The sequence below is a fragment of the Acartia tonsa genome, chromosome 4, assembly GCF_053477335.1.
Source record: "Acartia tonsa isolate MP-2025a chromosome 4, ASM5347733v1, whole genome shotgun sequence".
Taxonomy (NCBI): Eukaryota; Metazoa; Arthropoda; class Copepoda; order Calanoida; family Acartiidae; genus Acartia; species Acartia tonsa.
Window position 1 is genome coordinate 37,348,126 of NC_137263.1, and position 15,074 is coordinate 37,363,199.

The following is a 15,074-nucleotide window of genomic DNA, read 5'->3' on the forward strand; positions in this document are numbered from 1 at the left end:
ATAATTAGGGTTGGTCCGTCCGTGGGTCCGTCCGTCAGTCTGTACGTCCATCCATCCGTCCGTCCGTAATGGATAGCTTTTTTTGTTAATTTAGGCATGTTAGAATTGTCCTATTGATTTCAAATTTTGCATGGTGATTCCTTTAATAGTTAGGTACAATTTAGAAAGCGTAGCAACTTTATAATCAACACCAAAATGTACGTACGTCCATTTTAAACATGTTGATTTTTTTACTTTTTTAACAACAAATTTTTATGTGATCTAATCATCCGATTTATCTGATTTTTGGTATATTGATTCCTGGGACAACAAAGTACAATGTAATAAGCAAAGCAACTCTATAATCAAGTCCTAAAAAAGTAAGTATGTCCATAAACATTATCCTGAATCAAGCAGTTTTTCAACAAATTTACTTACAATTTTGCTTTGTTTCCTATACATTTATATTATGATTAATTAGTTCTGACACTATACAAGTGTTAATGTCTGTTTGTCCTACCGTTTCAGTGCTTCGCTTTTATGGATGTTGTCATCCTTGTTTAACAACAAACTTTATGTGATTTTTTGAGTATTGATTCCTTTCACAATAATTACAATATAATAAGTAAAGTATCTCTATAATATCGTCCTAAAAATGTCAAAATGTCCTTAAATGTAGGTAACCTGTATTTAAGAAGTTTTGCAACAAAGGGGTAGTTTCACAAAATGCATTTGAACTTAATTTAATGAACCGCATATTTTTTGCTAATTAATGGGTTAAACTATATTTATATAGCATATATTTGAAAGAATTTCAATTTTCAACCACGTAGTTTTTGAAATATCAAGACTTGAAATATGCAATTTACAAAGACGATTTTCAAGTATTGATATTTTAAAAACTATGTGGTAGAAAATTAAAATTCTTTAAATTATATGCCATATAAATATAGTTTAACCCATTAACCAGGAAAAAAATATGCGTTTCACTAAATTAAGTTTAAATGCATTTCGTAAAACTACCCCTTTACATACAATTTTATCAAACTTATATATATATATATATTTAACATATTCAGTTCTGACACAAGAGTTAATGGTCGTCTGTCATACCATTTAAGAGCTTGTTTTTTTTATGTTGGATAATTTAAGAAAATTTACCTACCTACTACCAGTAGACTAGTTAATTTTAAAAGTGAAGCTTTTGTATAAATTAATTAGGGTTGGTTCATTCGTCTGTCAGTAATAGTTAGCTCTTTTTGTTAATTTAGGCATGTTATAATTGTCCTATTGTTTTTAAACTTTGCATGATGATTCCTATAAGATTTAAGTATGAATTAGAAAGCTAAAGACCCTATGATGCTGGAGGGAGGGGGTAGGCATGTACATCTTCACTTTAACACTGGTGACATTACATAATCCAAGAATTATTTTATATATTTTTTCAGATGAAATCTTGTATAAAATGCAGAAAAACGGAAAATGTTATTCTGCATAGGTTTCCGGCAGATCGAAATAGGAGGATAATATAGGAGGATAACCTAGGACTAAGGTTTATAAAAAATAGCAAGGAGGCACGTGTTTGCAGTATGCACTTTAGGTACCTTATTTAAAAGTTATAGACAACATATTAACATAAAAACTCATACATTCGCAAACACAATTAAAGGGCTGTGCAAGTTAATTGTAACTAATTGTAATATTTTTAGATATTATTTTAAACAAAAATGTATGGATACATTAAGTGCAAACATAGATAATTAGAAATATCAATAAGAACAAGTAAATTTGATAAAATTGTAATAAAACTTTATTTATTTCAGATGAATAACAAAGGGAAAATTAGCTTTCCCGAGGAACGAAGTAATAAAAATGGTACAAACATGCGAGAGGGAGTTTCAGGTGCATCACGGAGGGTTTCTGCGGCGCTTAGGGGCTGTCCATGGATTGACCAAAAAGATTTTGGAAAAACATTCATCATTTGACAAAGAGATTGTAAGCAAGTTTATAACTGCGCAAACTTATGCTAGGTCCATTTACATAATTTTATTTTTAAAGGGATAGTTGCATGAAGTTCATTTAACAAGTTTGATTTGAAGAATAAGTTACAAGAATAGTCCTGATATTTTTTAAACTAGTTAGTAGAAAATTTAAATTCTTTAAAATATATGTCTTACAGATATATTTTAAACTATTGAACAGAAAAAAAAATATTGAGTTCACCAAGTTCAATTTTAAATTCACTTCGTGCAACTACTTCTTATATTTAAAAGGGGTCATATAAAACTTTATTTATTTTTTTCCCATCTTTTATCTGATACTTTCCATAATATGTTTTAGTAGGACTTCATCAATAAAAAGTAATTTTGTGTAACTGGACCAAATATTATTTAGAATTAGAACCATCAATCTGAATATAAAACTATTGAAAAAGCGTACTCTAAATATTAGAAGCTACAAGCAGATTGGTAAAATATCCTTGAGACTTTCTATTTTGCAACTTTTTTATTTAAAAAATTAATTTTTAATCAAGTTATATTTTTTACCTAGTGTGTGTAACTAAGAACGTCATACAAATACATAAAACTGCCAAATTTTTCAGATTTTAAAAAGTAGAACTAATGGATATTTTTACTATAGGACAATTGACAAATTAAATACAAAATGAATTTAACCATTTATTGATCGAGCTTAACTAGAAGTTTACTAACCAGGGATAAATTTTTTTATGTAGTCATTATTTTGTGATATGATTTATTATGTATGTATAATTTATTTATTATGTTGTTGTAATATTTTTTTAATACATTTTTTTATCTAATTCTTGTTTATTATTTATGACGATTTAGAAACTCAATTGTTACCAGAAAATCCGTTTGTAAATATATAACATGCTCATACTTCTATAGTAGCTGCACTAATACCCTATAAAAAGTATTAATCCTTTTTTATATATAGCTGAAGAATTTGGTGACTGATCCGATTTAGTTCTACATTTTAGGGAAGATTCATAAAGGTCATGGAATGCGTTTAGGTTATTTTTTATCGTAAAATCTTAAGATGGTTACATGCTATTTTTCTACCCTAGATACTAAAACTAATATATTTTGATAAACGAATTGCTATCAAGTTCTTGATCTTGAAAATCAAAGGCTGTTAGTAAAGTAGTGTTTGGGGAATGGTGCATTTTGGATTAAAATTAATTAAAAAATAAATCAATTTCCAATAAAAGTTGAACTATCCAAAATTCTGAGTTTAACTGGAATTATCTGGTTTTTCGACCTTAAAGTGTTACTACTATAAAATTGAATTAATTGCCCATTGTCCCCTCCCTGCCCATTACCTCTGTGTTCCAGGGACAAGGGAAGTTCTTTCTGAACAACAATTCTATTAAAATTATGTAATTTCATCTAATATTATGAATGGTTCAACTCTTATAAAAATCGGCTTGTAGTAAAATACTTTAGAGTATAAATTCGCTAAACCTCATCATAAAAGTGTACACTATTAAATTTGAAAACAGCTGAATATCAATCAAAACAAACAAGCCATTTAACATAGAGATTTTATGAATTTTCAATTTATGGTCTAATGAAATGATAAAATTATTTTTTTCTTTCATAGTTATACATCAAAACAATGCCCATTATATCGTGTTACATTTTTGTGTGAATATATCTTCCTAAAAAATACAACAAAGATTTCGGAACATGGCCTGTTATTCGTTAAATTTTAAAATACACGTTTATATCATAGGTGATAATTTAATGCATTGCAAACAAATTGATGATATTTCAGCTATATCAAGTAAAGTGATTTTTAATTATACTATTTATGTGATAATTTCAGAAACGTTTGGTAAAATGTAATCAGTTTCAGACATTGCAAGAAACATTGCTGGTAACTATTTTAATTAACATTTATCAACCAGAGGCGTGCTAAAGGGATTGTTTTATTTAAAATGGATAGGAATAAAATTGACTTATTTTATTAGCGAAGCCACCATCCCATTCTCGTCATCAGTCCATCTGTAGGTGCGTAACACTATGAGGGAAATTAGGTTTACTAAGCTACTGTTAAAACTACACATATGAATTTGGTCAACTTTCCCATCATTCTAGCGCATATTTGAGCATATAACATCCATAGCAGCCGGACTGCTTTAAAGCAGCTTTTAAGTTTTCTAATATTTTGGTTTTATTATTTTTTTTCGTTTTTAATCATATTTTCAAAAGTTGTGCACTATGTTCCACGGGTGACAAAAAATCGTTTTTTACATTTTGAAAAATACACTTTTTAACAATTGTTTAGTAATATACACAAGTTTTTGGAAATAAAGCCGAAAGAATTAGCTCTTTACTATGAAAAAAAAGAATTTTATGTGTAATTATACCAGAGGTATGGAATTAAGTTCCTTTTCATCATTGTAAACAACTAGTTTTAAGGTCAACAAAACTACATTTCAAATCAATGTGGACCCTTTATTTTTAAAGCTATTTTTAAGTATTATATATTTTTGGAATCAGTATGTAATAATTTATACATTCAGTCTTTAAAAGAAGTCAAATCTCCATTTTTTGTTGTAATTGTAGATGGTTTTCTTAGCATACCCGATTTCTGTAAAATAGACAATTTTTGTCTAATGAAAATTTTACGTTTGGTTCCAGATCTTTTAAGACCAAAAAAGTCGAAGCAAATCCTCTTACATGGTGATATTAGATGTATGTATAATATCAGAGAACTTTACCCTGTGTATGCGAAGGTATGCGAAGTTTGTTTTTTTAAGCTCTAAAGATACTGGGTCTATCAAAAATAACAATTTTTTAAGATATAAAAGTAATTTATTTTTCTACTTATTTCCAACACATATTCAATTAAACTAAAAGTAAAGAAAAGTTTTAAATAAAGATTATCCCTAAATGTCTAGGCTCTTATCTTAACCATTGTACCTTTTTATTGGGGGGGGGGGGGGATGCCCCACTAATATCCACATCTGAACCCATTAAAGCTAGAAGTTTTAAAAAATTTATGTGGTTTCCTAGTTCAAATATATATTCTTATTTAATTCGTCAGCATTATTTACTCCCTTCACACTTATATTAAGCAACCTTTTTCCAAAGGTGCTTTCATACTTATTAAAAAAAGACAAGTAGAATTTGTATTGTTTAAGTTAGAAAATGCTTCCTTTCAAGTAAATTGAAAATAAAATGAAAGTTATGGATTATAGGGATTAGAAAATGGCCGAGAAATTAATGTACATTCCCAATGCTGATACACAAAATTGCCCCTTCTATAAATTACAATTAGTGATTGAAACGTTTGGACACTCAACTAATAAACCAACCAATCAAAATTCAATAAAAGTCCCACAAATTGTTATACCTACAAATAAGAAAACGCTATTTTGTGAATTTGGGGACTATTAAAATAAACAGCCCATTGTCCCCTCCCTCCCTACATATACACACAGAAAATAAATAAGAAATAGGCTTATCTGTATGTAAACTTTAGATTAGAAATCTCAAAATATAAATTTCAGCGGCGGCGATCGGCGGGAAAACGGCGGCAGATTTTCATATAATTTCAGTATGTCATACATACTTGTTAGAAAAGCTTATGTTTAAAATTTGAAGTCTATAGGTCTGAAGAGCTGTTTAAAGATTTCTGATGGATCAGGACCTGCAGGATCATACCCGGACCCTGAAATTGACTTAAACACTTAAATTTCATATTGGTATGTAAAAGTATAGGATATTTTAGTATTTGGTAACTTAAAATGTTTAGTTTAAGGCAAACAAAATATTTTTGCTCTTTACCTGTATGACCCTGCCAGGTTTGCTGGCATCCTGTGCCAGCCAGGATGGAGATATTTAAAATTTCGCCATTATATTGAAAGATATATCGATACTTATTGCTATTTAAATAAAATTTCATCCAAATTTTCAAATATACACTCTCTATGATTTTTTGTCATTTTTTGGCTTTTCTGGAACACGGTGTTGTGTGGGTAATAGAATCAAAATTAGGTTCCCAGTAGTTCTAAGAATTTTGTATTAACAAATGGACAAAAGGACAAGTGGCTTTATTGTTAAATTTTACGTTTATTTTATTTAACATCAAAAGGTTAATCAATTTAATTTCAAATCATAAAAACAGATTGACAAAAAGACATACTACGTCATTTATACACATGAGCTATTCTAAAACAAGGTTGATAATTTTTTTAACCGTTTCAAATATTTATTTCCACGAAGTGGATTAAACTTATTTAACTCATAGTTTTAAAAATATTAGTATTTTTATTGAAAATCATACTCTTACAATATTTTTTTCTAAAATGGCAACTTTTACTTTCTTAATTTTTTTGGCGTATTTACGTAAAAGTTCATTTTTCTATAGAATATCCGGGAAGGGTCCCTTTCGTGGCAACACCCCTTAAGAGGCGATTCTTTGTATTTTCAAAATGACTTTAAATAGGTTATTTTAGGTTAGGCTATGTTATATTGGGTTAGGTGATAGCCCCTCAGGGTTAGGCAATTGGCCCTGCAGAAATAGGAGAAAAGCCACTTTGAAAATAATAAGAGTCGCCCCTTAAGGGGTGTTACCACGAAAGAGACGATACCTGAATATCCTTGATCTTCAAACAAATATTAAATTTTTTATATTAATTACAATCCGTGGTACTGCCTTTTTAAAAGCAAAGCTTTTCTATAATTAGGGTCGGTCCGTCCGTCCGTGCGTACGTCAAAGTTAGCTCTTTACGTTAATTTAAACAGGTTAGAATTGTCCTATCGATTCCAAACTTTGTGTGATGATTCCTGTAGTTAATAGGTACAATTTAGAAAGCGTAGCAACTCTTTAATCAATACAAGAATGTCCGTACATCCATTTTAAACATGTCAATTTTTAACTTTTTTGACAACAAATTTTTGTATGTTAAAATTATTCGATTCTTCTGATTGTTTGAAAACTGATTCCTATTCCAACAAGGTACAATGTTATAAGCGAAGCATCTCTATAAACAAGTCCCAAAAATGTAAGTAGGTCCTTAAACAGTATCATCTATTAATGCAGTTTTGCAACAAATTTACTTACAATATTGTTTGTGCTGATGCATTTAATATTCTGCTAATTCAATTCTAACAATCTACAAGTGTTAATGTTCGTTTGTCCTTCCATTTCATAGCTTTGCTTTTATGGATGTTGTCATCCTTGTTTATATTTGAATTTGTTCTCATAAAATTACTTAAAATTGTTAAGGATGGACCTTGAAAAATAGAAGAGATTTACAACAGGAAGTTATACCTGAGGCTATTGATAATGTCGAAATGGATCAATATGATTGGGTTAGGTAAGATTAATACGTTTATGTTTTACTTTATTTTTTCCCTCCACTTAAACTATTTTGATACTTATGTCTACTAATGATGCTCTTTATCTCAACATATTTATTTTAAATTCTGCATCAATTTTCTGTGGAAGACACCCTTTTTTATTAAGACTATTGCTATAAATCATTAAAATCTTTACATTTTATCTACAAGTTAGAGAATCTTATACAAAGACAACGGTTAGACAAACAAATATGATTATAGCAGTTCTGATAAAAATATCATGCATAAAATCTTATGTGTGTAAGAAGAAATAATTTAGATATTTGTTCTAGGAGAATTAGTAGAAGACAGCTAATCACAGCCAATGAAGATATACAAAATTGTAAGAAGAACAAAAGAAATATTTGAAAACTTTTATGGGCCAAATTTAAAGCGGAAAGGGGTATAACAATAAAAAAGTACTTTAAAGTAGTAAGACTCAACACGTTTGCAAGGTCCTTTAGAAATAGGGGGGGGGGGGGGGGGGGGTAATGCAACCATCTCGTAATCAATGATTAAATGGCACTTAGAATCCGAATTTCATTAGGAAACTTAATAATACTTGGTATGTATATTGGTTACAGCTTAACCGTTTAGCTGTATTTTTTGCTTTTTTTTTATGGCAAATCTGTCATAAATTACGTAGGAATCAACAGCAAATAGTACCAGCAAATACCGGCTAGAACCGTTTTGGAGAGGCAAAGAGTGTTATGTGGAGATAGGTTTCGTGACGGATTTGCCCTAAAAATAGCCAAAAAAATGGCTAGTTGCTACTTTTCCAACTTTTTGTTCAATTAAGGGAAAATAGACCTATCATGTATTACTCATGCCAAGTTTCGTAACGAAATCTGGATTCTAAGTGCCATTTAATCATTGATTAGGAGATGGTTGCATTACCCCCCCCACTTTTTTTTTAAATTGTAAGCTCTGATTAAAACCTTCCTTAAATTTGACCTCATAGATGCTATAAAATCAATTTCCTTTAAGCTTTTAAATGATCAAACAAATTAAGGTTAAGAAGAATCAATAGCAATAAAAATCATCCAAAAAGATATCTTAGAGATCATTCAAACAGATTGGTACAAATATCATTAAAATAAAATGTCTTATTAGTGGCCAAAAAATTAGTAAGTTGTACTTGAATTGAAGGCTTTGATTTAACATTTGTAATAGCTGTAGCCTGTAGATAGCTAGTTTAGAATATTACCTTTCTGCACAATAGTATGACTTACTTGCATTTTAGGATTACAATTAAAAAAATGGTTCGGGTAGTTTTCTAAGAAAGGGTGTTTTAAGCTAGACAGGAAAACAATTTATATTATTTTACTGCATTGATATTTGTTATAAAGGTCAGCAATTACATGAAATAAAAAAAATTAAGCTATTTCATGAATATATGTTACTAAAATTTGTAATCATTTATAATTTAATGTTACCTATGTATTGTTATCATTTTTAATTGTTTTGTTAAGTTTGCTTAATTGATATGTAAATATATCATTAATTCAAAAACATTTTTATACATTATTGTTTAATTCAAAGTAAAAGGTTAGTTAGTTTTGTCTAAATCTGTATTATATTTTTAAAAGCAGAGCTTTTCTATAATTAGGGTCGGTCCGTCCGTCCGTAACGGATAGCTTTTTTCGTTAATTTAGGCATGTTAGAATTTTTCTATTGATTTCAAACGTTGCATGTTGATTCCTGTAGTAGTTAGGTACGATTTAGAAAGCGTATTAACTCTATAATCATTACCAGAATGTCCGTACGTCCATTTTAAACATGTTGATTTTTTTACTTTTTTAACAACTAATTGTTATTTGATCTAATAATCCAATTGATCTGATTTTTGGTATACTGATTCCTGGGACAACAAAGTTCATTTTTATAAGCGAAGCAACTCTATAATAAAATCCTAAAGTTGTAAGTATGTCCATAAACATTATTCTGTATCAAGCAGTTATTCAACAATTTTACTTACAATTTTGCTTCGACTCTCATGCATTTACATTCTGATTATTCAGTTCTGACATTATACAAGTGTTAATGTCCATTTGTCCTACCGTTTCAGTGCTTCGCTTTTATGATGTTGTCATCCTTGTTTAATAGCCTCGATCTAGGGGCTTTTTATTCAAATAGGCAGAAGGTGGCTACAAAAATTTTTTTTAAATCATTTCAAGACATAAATATCAAATTAGAATGGCCTGAAACCATTACTAGACCTATTTTAAGATTCTTTCAAAGAGAGAACGTAATCGGTTAAGTAGTTATTGAGATCTTAAGCTTCAGACAACAAATCCTTAATACAGTATATAGGACTAGTGGCTAGGGGACTCTATCTCCGAAGGGGTAAAGAGGTGGAAGACAAATAGCCTAAAACTATCCTGAGATCTATGAGAGGCTTTACTGTAAAGGAGGACCATATCGGTTCAGCGGTTAGCAAGATCCTTTGCTACTGACAAAAAAATTATAACTGGTAAGAGGGGGCAAAGTCGACCTCATCCCATTTCAAATTTGAGTTTAAAAAGAGTTAAAAAAATATTTTTGGGGGGAGGGGGGTAAAGACACCCTCTCCAAAAATAGTTTAAAACCTTCCCAGGACCTATAAGAAGCTTCACAGTAACGGAGAACAATATCGGTTTAGCAGTTAGCGAGATCCTTCAGGACAGACAAAAAACGCTTACTACTTTATATAATAGGATGACGATGATATCATTTCAAAGATAATGTTTTTGCATGCCCATTTTCCTTTAGTTAGTCTGTGTTTACTTACATACATTAAGATTTATCATCTATAATACAAGATTTAAAATATTTTTGTGCAAGCAAAGAAAAGAAAATTTGATGTGCTTTGTTAAATATGTAGTTTAGAATATGGCCGCTAGGTGTCTCAAACAAAAAATATAATATGGGTCAAAGATAGATAAAGTACATAACTTAATAATCATTGAACATAAATGTGTTTTGAAAATTGTTTCTGATACAATTTTATGAAAAAAAAGTAAGAACAAGAAAAAAATGTAACTAGTCAACTGTATACTTGTTAAATGAAATTAATGGTTCTCTATTTTCAGAATTTTGATTGATAGGCTAATAGTAAAATTATGGTCAACAAACCTGACAAAATCGAGTTAGTATTGCATCATAAATTGATCTTTGACGATCATACTGAAGCTAAAAGTTGCTGTAGCTGCAAACTAGAATAATTTAGATTATGGTGAAATATTGCCTTTTACTATTGTTTGCCAGAATAGCCTTCCCTTGTCCCTGCTGTATTCAAAGGTACAGGCTGCCCTTTTGGTGCTGAAAGGAAATGGCTTTATTTTGATTGCTGGAATGTCCAATGGGTTTTCCAAGACTGGTTGCTTTTTGGCTCTCCATGAGTTAGCTAAAAGATACATCACAATGAAAGGCTTCTTCATGATGCTACCAAATCTTCCAGAAGCAAAAACTTAAACGGTTATGAGAAGATTTAAAATGCCAATGGTATTCTGTGGAGTTGATGGCAAACTCTTTTTTTTTTTAAATGGCCACAATTTCAATATCCATCAAGTGCTGAAGAACCCAAGGTCCAAACTACTGGAACCACAAGAAAGGATTTTCAATAAAAGCTATGGTTGGGGTGGGATGGTAAATACCTCAGGGATGTGGATTTTGCTCCTGAAAGTGTAAACGATGCAGGAATGTACAATGGATCCAATATCAAAGTTCTTCAACATTATGAATACAGGTCTTATGTATGCTTGGGGGAATCAGCTTATGAGTTAAGCAAGAATCTCATAACACCTTTTAGTGAAAATGCTTGCAACTCCAACAAATCATGAAGAAAGTTTAATTGTCATCATCCAGCTGCCAGAACTTGGATGACAGAAAATTTATTTGCAAGACTTACTGGAGAGTGTCCTGTAGACCATGACCTTTGTTATACCATGGAATTCAGTCAGAAAGTTGTTATATATTGTATGCTCCTGTCTAATTACAAGGCCAGAAAACATGAAGAGGAGGAGCAGAACAAATAGTATGGTCAGGCCTCCCAGCAGCACAAGCAGGAACATTCAACAGAATGTCAAAAGGGGCAGAACCTTGGAGAAGTACAAGGCAAGGAAGATTTAAAAACTTGTGGGCAACAGTTTAGACAAGCAGAGTAATAATATCGTTGTAATACAGAAGATTAGTAATTAAACTGAGGACCATTCACCCCAGACCAAGACCAAGGGACAAATCATTAGAAGGGAAAGAAGAAAAAATAGGAGGGAAGAAATAAGAAAACTTAAATAAAACAAATTAATAGAAGATGTCTTAATTTCAACGAGAGGAAATCTAAAGCATTAATGGAAGTCAAAGCAAAAACAGGTGTTGTCTATTGGCTAGGACAATATGAATTATTGACTGTCATCATCTGTTCGGAAAGAGCTGCCATACTTTTAAGAGACCTGTTACTTCAACTATGGTGTGAAACTGGTAGAGTAACTAAAAAAAACGAGAGAACCATATCAGTTAAAGTAAAGGACCTACAAGGTGTGGAGCCCGGATATCATCTCTTAATTTGGCCAGACATAAAAGAGTAAACTGCTTGTAAGAAGATGGCGAGTATTTCAATCTTCAGACAAAAAAAACCTTACTACTTTATATAAATGGATAAGGATAATAGTTATTTTCAAATAGTATTATAGACAGCTTCTCTAAGCCCCGGGCTAACAAAACTGATAGGTACTAATTTTATGATTTTTGTTATAAAATTCGCAAAAATTGTCTATAATACGATGCCATACATGATTTTTTAGTATTGTTGAGAACTGGTTTCAATCCAGAGCTTGATCTTTAAATCGTTTATAGGTGATTTAAACCGGGGCGATTAATTCAGCGCACCATCAAATTATTTAATACCAATCTTTAAATCGAAAATGCATGGGCGATTTGGCGCGGGCATTGGCCCGGTACCGGCGCAGCATAGCCACTCACCGAGTGGCATTGCCGGTCTAAATCGGGGTGAATCATATGTAATAAATGGATATTTTTTTAATTACTTTAATATTTTATTGCAAAACTATCGAGAAAACATTATTATAGTTATTTTTAAAATAAATTATATATTAATGTTTTATATAAAATACCATACTGAAACGGCACTTTATATAACATATCTTACTGACACGGCTTTAAGTAATAAAGTTGTACTGGCGCGGATCGATATTTTAGTGAGTGCGCAAGCAATCTAAAAACACCACTCCGAAAATCTTTTAAAAATCAATGTTTTATAGGTGCGCTGTGGCTCACCATCAGCGCACCTACGGTTCACCTCTGAATCGCCCTGATTCAGCGCACCATAAAAACGATTTAAAGATCAAGCTCAGGGGATCTTAATCGGTTCTGAAGCCATACTGGAAATTTTAACTACATAAGATCAGGGGCAGTCCGTCTCATCAACAATTCTTCAATAATTATTCAACAATTCTTGGAAAATCACCAAACCTACCACGGTATTCGTCAGCTGATATAGCAAAAAGAAAGGTGCAACTATTTCTATTATGTACTATTGTTCATTTCAGATAGTATGAATCATAAGCTATCGCCAAACCTTGTTATCTTCTGCTTCTAAATCAAAACAAAGATGTCTTACTAAAGAATTTATAAATAGGGAGATTAAAAAAAACATTTAAAATACTTCTTAAAATTAAAATCTTTTAATTTATTTCTTATTCAAAATATTTGTAACTGTTTAAAAACAAAAACAAAATATTTCAAAAAATTTCTAATCCTAAACATTTTCAAACACTTTGTTTAACCCCCTGAAGTAGGTTAAGGCAAAGGTTTCAAAATGATTCAATAACTAAATAATATCTCACTTTATAAATCATTAAAAAATGAAATAGGACAAATTCAACCCTAACAATTTGGATCTTTATAGAAAAATTGAAAATAATTAGAAAATAATCTAACTTATGCCTAAAGCTCAAAATTAAATTCATTGTTCATTACTTATCAAACAAGGATGACAACATCTATGAGAACAAAGCTCTGAAACGATAGGACAAATGGATATTAACACTTGTAGAATGTCAAAACTGAATAATCAGAATTTAAATGTATAAGAGTCGAAGCCAAGTTGTTAGTAAATTTGTTGAAAAACTGCTTAATACAGAATAATGTTTATAGACATACTCACATTTCTAGGACTTGATTATAGAGTTGCTTTGCTTATAATATTGTACTTTGTTGTCCCAGGAATAATCAATAGGATAATTAGATCATATAAAAATTTGTTTAAAAAAATCAACATAATGTTTAAAATGGACATACGGACATTCTGGTAACGATTATACAGTTGCTACGCTTTCTAAATTGTACCTAACTACTACAGAAATCACATGCAAAGTTTTAAAACAATAGGACAATTCTAACATGCCGCCCCTTTGATCGTTTTCAATTTGTTTTACATTAATGGTAGGGAAAGGGGGGACTCTGTGCTCTACAAAGAACTTTGGGGGAAATTACCCATATTTTAAATGATTAAATAAGTTTGTAAGTTGTAATATTCGGAGATTAGAAGTTTTTAGGTTTGATTATTGCAGTACTTAATAAATCGTGATTTCAGTGAAGCATTTTTATTTTACTTCCCTAATTCGCCACTTTCCTCCAACGTGTTTAGCCATTAGATACAAGAAGTTGCCAAGAAAGTCAAGATTAAACTACAACAAATATTATAAAATGTATGATTGTGAAAATACATAGCTATGTAGTTCAGAATTTTATTGCTAGGTGTCGTAAAAACCTTTTTTGAATTTAAATTTTTATATGAGATAAATATTTAGACAATCTTAAGTATTTTTCAAAGTATTACAGCTATTCACTCTTTAGGATTTTTAATAAATTTATTCACTATTTAACATATAATTTACGAGTAATTTGTGGTTTAAAACTTTAAATAAAATACTTAAAAGTTGTAAAAAGCTTTATTTCTGCCTATACATCTTAATCTGAACGTGCAGACAAACTCTAACAATCCTTTTAGCATGGCTTTTAGTAAACAAAGCAAAAAGTGTTAAAATAATGCTTGAGTTTCTTATCAAATTCTGCCAAAAGTTGCTTTATCTCATCATCTAGTTTAAACTGGAAATCTAAGAAATCAGCTCTTTAGCATTGTTTGCCAGAATAGCCTTTCCTTGTCCCTGACATAAGATACATGCATCTCTTTAGGAGTTTAGAATGGAGAGTTGTTTCCAAATTCTACATTCCTTCCATATCCCCCCCGGCCCCCCCCCCAAAAAAAAAACGTTACAAAGCTCGATCGCTTCTTTAAAAACTTCTTAAAAATTGAAGCAAATGTACTAAAATTATACAAATTTCAGATCTCAATTTTCGCGTTTTTTTTTAAATGCAACATATAACAATAGCTATTAAAACAATTCAAGCATAACTTTTATTTTATTATAGACATTCGCACAATTTGTACAATATGTAAATATTTACAATATGATCGTCTTTTCTATTTAAAATGGAGATTTGTAAAGTGGCTTCTAAACACCAAAAATCTTTGAAAAAAATCGCCTTTGAAGAAATGATTTGGCTTCAAAAATTCTGGGATTATATATGTAAAGAAGGCATCTTAACTTTTTTGCTTTTTATTTAAGATAGCTAGCTGGTGCTTTTAGTACGTAGTAGATGTAAAATGGTCCATAGAATTTAAATATGCAATCGGTTTTTTTGTAGACCTCTTATTTTTGA

The 15,074-nt window shown here is 30.5% G+C and overlaps 2 long non-coding RNA genes across 2 annotated transcripts; both read left to right on the forward strand.

Annotated features, from left to right (window-relative positions):
• The first annotated feature begins 1,374 nt into the window (after positions 1-1,374).
• Positions 1,375-2,803, forward strand: LOC145318317 (uncharacterized). The gene is made up of 2 exons (XR_013879306.1): positions 1,375-2,447; positions 2,620-2,803. It is a non-coding gene; the product is annotated as an uncharacterized LOC145318317 (long non-coding RNA).
• Positions 2,804-3,826: 1,023 nt separating this feature from the next.
• LOC145317045 (uncharacterized) lies at positions 3,827-7,783 on the forward strand. Its single transcript, XR_013878854.1, has 3 exons — positions 3,827-3,879; positions 7,240-7,330; positions 7,646-7,783. It is a non-coding gene; the product is annotated as an uncharacterized LOC145317045 (long non-coding RNA).
• Positions 7,784-15,074: the final 7,291 nt, after the last annotated feature.